This window comes from Gossypium hirsutum, chromosome D05 (assembly GCF_007990345.1).
Source record: "Gossypium hirsutum isolate 1008001.06 chromosome D05, Gossypium_hirsutum_v2.1, whole genome shotgun sequence".
NCBI lineage: Eukaryota > Viridiplantae > Streptophyta > Magnoliopsida > Malvales > Malvaceae > Gossypium > Gossypium hirsutum.
Genome location: NC_053441.1, coordinates 27,868,013 through 27,872,368, shown reverse-complemented (window position 1 = coordinate 27,872,368; position 4,356 = coordinate 27,868,013). Strand labels below are relative to the sequence as shown.

The following is a 4,356-nucleotide window of genomic DNA, read 5'->3' as shown; positions in this document are numbered from 1 at the left end:
TTAACACTATCAACTAGCCAATATCAATGCTCTATTCTCTCTTTTCTTTTGAAGCAAGAGAAAGTATATATGTAAATAAATAATTGTACATCCTTACAAACAAGAAGCAAATACTCTACGACTCCTAGCCACCCTACATTGTATTTTATATTTCTGCTTTCATTCTCTATACTATACTATTTGGCTGTTGAAATTTAATTTTTTTAAGTTATATCTTATACGTATTGAACTGAATTTTTTTTCTAATTCTCGTATTTTTAATTTTAGAAATTTAATTTTTAATGATGTTACCATTTCAACTTTTTCTACAAAAAATTGAAATTTAATTTTAAATTAGATAAATAGAGCAGTTAAATTATTGGAATTAAAAGTAGAACTAAAACTCAAAAGTATGAAGAGAATAGGGACTGAAGGCATAATTTATTATTAAGTATGAAGGAATTGAGTAAGGAGAGAAGGAAGGAAGTAGGGGGCGGGCGACCCCGGATAATTCTTCTTTAGACCCCTAAAATCTATAAAATTATAGCATATGAAAATGATAGTTTGACCCAAAATAATGAAAATTTGTAGTGTATAATTTAATCCAATTTATAAGGGATGGGAAGTGAAATTAAAATATTATATGCATGAAGAAAGAGAATGCGATGAAGAGAGGTTACCCATCCAATACTGTGCTTTTCTTTTTCATCCCTTGATTTCTAATATTCTTTTTCCTTCCTCTTCCCCCATTACATACTATTCTCCACTCTCCCTCGTTAGATATATTCAGATGTTGGGTCGCTTTCCTGTATCTGACTCTCATGACAACAACGACCCATATCCTTTCCCTTTAATTTGCCCATGAACAATACACACATACATACACATACATATACATACATGCTATAACTCATTCCTCTCATCCTGGCCTCCACAATCCATAATTTCTGCAGCTAGCTCCTTTTTCTTTTCTTTTCTATTATTATGCTCCACCTTCTCTCTTACTCCATTTCCTAGTTCTGCTACCTGCAGTTGCACTCCATTCCAGGGCCTTTCCATTATTTATTTTTCCATTTTTTTCCTAATTTTTTTTCTTCTCATTTATTTCCTAAGATTAGGGTTTTAAGCAATACTTGCATCACTTACAAATTTAGGGTTTTTACTTCACTAACCCAACATAATTACTCTCTCCATGAATATTAATGTTAATAGTACTAGAGGAGCACATACATATTTTAGCGGTTAGGTCAAGATAAATGAATTAGGTCCAGAATCACACTTTGCTTTTACTTTTATCGGTTCTCTTTCTTTTTGTACCTACTATGTTAACATACTATTTTAGTTCATATATGTATATATGTTTACTTGATATATTCACTTGTATCATATCTTATCCGGGAAATTGGTTTCTATGATCTAATGTCTTTATGTCAAAGTTTTCAGGGTTAATTCCTATAACATATTTTAGTTTTTCCCCCCTCTCCTTAATACTTGCTTTATAGCCTATAATTCATCAGTCGACACATATGCACATGCTTTCCTGCTTACAACAGTAAGTTCTATCTCATCTCTTAAATTGTATCTTTGAAGCTGACAGTGGCTGGATAATGTTTTTATTTTTTTCCCCTTAACTCGCAATTCATCTTTATCTCACCACCGGGATTTGTAGGATCTAATCATTCTTTTCCTTTGTGTGGAGCACTATAATCTTTATGTTTTAAATTCGTATGCTTGCTTATTCTATGCATAGCTGGTGGTGGTTTCGATAATGGTTCATGTCGAGTGTTTTCAATTGATGTTGATCATATATTACGTTTTCTGAATGTGATGGTCAAAGGGTACTCCAGGATTGATCTTCTTTATTCAATGCGTTCAATTTTAATCTGTATTGATGGAGCCTGCCGTGTTTCAGACCTGGTTGTGGGACTTGGGAGGAGAAACTTCGACTTTAATCTCTTCTCTACCATGAGTTCCTTTCATCACTCGTTTCATTTCTGTCAGTAATTTGGTTGAATTGTTGTTTATTTACTTTCTCTTTCATCCTATTGGGCATCATGTTGGTTCCTAAACCTAGAATCACAAAGCTTGGTTTATTAGGAACTAGTTTGGTGTTTGTCATAATGCTGCTTCAGCTGACTGAACCTTGGGCATAGGCAGATGGTTATACTTATATAGTGCACGATTAGATCGGCTAAAAACAGAAGTAATGTAGTTAATGTTTGAAGATTAATTATTTTGCTTTGTTAGTGATAGTGAACTTTTGATTAATTTTCTAATTTGGGGAAGTGGTAAATTGTTGGTAGGAAGGAAGGAAGGAGGGAATTAATGGAAGTTAGAGAAATGGCAGGAGAGAGAGCTTCCTTCAGCCCACTCACGGATGGGAACAAGGGGGTTGAACTAGCTGCCGACTCATTCATTCAAACACTCAGTAGAAAATAGATTGGAGATTTTTACTACTGTGATTGTGTGAATGAAGCGGGAGATAATTTTGCATCCCTCTTTCTCCATGCTTGGACTGAAGGGAGCTCCTTCTTTCTGTTGCCCTCATTTATCTATCTGTCTGTACCACCCAAAAACTGTTCTTTTCTCTTGTTTAATTTGTGTGCCACCATGTAAACTAAATTGTTGGTTTCATTCATTTGAAATTTTGATAGACATTAAGTTAAAAAAGTTTGAATTTGAAGAATTGACTATATATAGGCTTTTACCTATATAGCTTACTTGTCCCAAATTGCATGTTTTATTTTTGAGAAAGAGACACCATCAATCTTTCACCTCATTATCACACGTTCGGATACCCTACCAACTTGGCTAGGTCATATCATCACCGATCAGCCTCTCTTTCTTTGTAAGTAAATTTATACAAACTGGGGTTGGATCATTAATGACATGGCTGGTCAAAGAGTTGGTACTTCTCTGACATGGGGTAACTGGTTTACTAGCTTGGTATTTCAATTTTTTTTACTAGACAGGAAAACCAAACTTTGGAGAAAAGTGTAGCGCATGCAATCTAACTTATCAAATGGGAATGGTTGGTTAACTACTTAACTTTTGCAGGGGCCATTATTGCAGACATATTCAGAAAAGTGTATCTTGTATCGCATGTATTGGCCTTTGCTTCTCTAACTTATATTATACACCTGTATATACCTCCAGGCTCTACCACTACTCCAGTCCACTCTGATGGAACTATTAAAATGGTCTACAAGAGATGTGGTTTGATGAATTAATGAGAGACAATGAAAGGTGTGCAATTAAATACTGATGTCTCTTGAGCTTGACTGTGCTATCTGCTCTCAGCCATGTGTCTTTGTTCCTAAAATTTACACTTGCATTTTTGGTCAGACATTGTACAGTTTGGTGCACGTGTTATCATGTGTTTGTTTCAAGGTTTGTTTCAGTGGTATTGGTTTTGGTTTCAAAGTAAGTGAGGGCCATAGGAAAAATCTGTTTGATTACAAAAGTTGCAGAAACATCCGGCTTTTACGGCTAGTTTATGTGTGTTTCAAGTACAGATTTAACATAAATATATATCTGTGGGGGTTTTGGTTTCCGAGAAGGTTAAGTACATTTAGAACCCATTTTTCTTTTCTGTTTACTGCAACTGAAAGTGCGCATTGAGGCAGAAACCCATTATTTTATTATATTATGCAAAAGCAATTCAAACATGACATGACACTTTGGAACTTGCATTGCATCCCGTCAATCTGCGTCGATGATGGTAATTTTGTTTTTATTAAAATGATAACCAATATATATATGTATGTATGTATGTATAGAAACTGGGAATGGTAGTATTCATGCATTGGGGCTTGTGAGATGTGTTACCTAATATGGGTGAGGGAAGTTCCTGTTTTAGAAACTAATCATGGCACTAACTAGAAACTCCACTTTGGGAATATATGAGTATAAATTATGTATGAATGAACTTGCCTCACCGAGATAAATTTGCAGTGTTCGAATATATAATGGATGCTATCACACTTAATTACACAAACTATTAACAGTAGATATAAGCAATAAAAATAAATAAATCATTATAGCATTGCAATCTATATAAAATGTGGTCCCCAAGTAGTTGGTATTTTACAGCCACCATTTTCACCTGATATATAAAGTATATTATTACTTTATTAGTTTTGGTATTGTAGTTCACTGGATTCTTGTTACTTTAAACAATATCTGATGGGTTAAAGTTTGGTCCCCCACATCCGAAATCCAGCTTGGTGGTCATTGAAAATCTCGTTTCTCAAATTACTTGTTCCGAACTTTGCAAGTGGAAGTTGCAGAATCTATTTGTCGGAAATTTTTATATGTTTCTCCTTTGTTTATCCTCCAAATTAAGTAACGTGCACTCTGGGTATCACATTTTTTCTT

General features: G+C 34.3%; 1 long non-coding RNA gene across 1 annotated transcript; it reads left to right on the top strand.

Moving 5' to 3' along the window:
* The first annotated feature begins 625 nt into the window (after positions 1-625).
* Positions 626-3,899, top strand: LOC107904860 (uncharacterized). The gene is made up of 2 exons (XR_001686372.2): positions 626-1,975; positions 3,136-3,899. It is a non-coding gene; the product is annotated as an uncharacterized lncRNA (long non-coding RNA).
* The last annotated feature ends 457 nt before the right edge of the window (positions 3,900-4,356 follow it).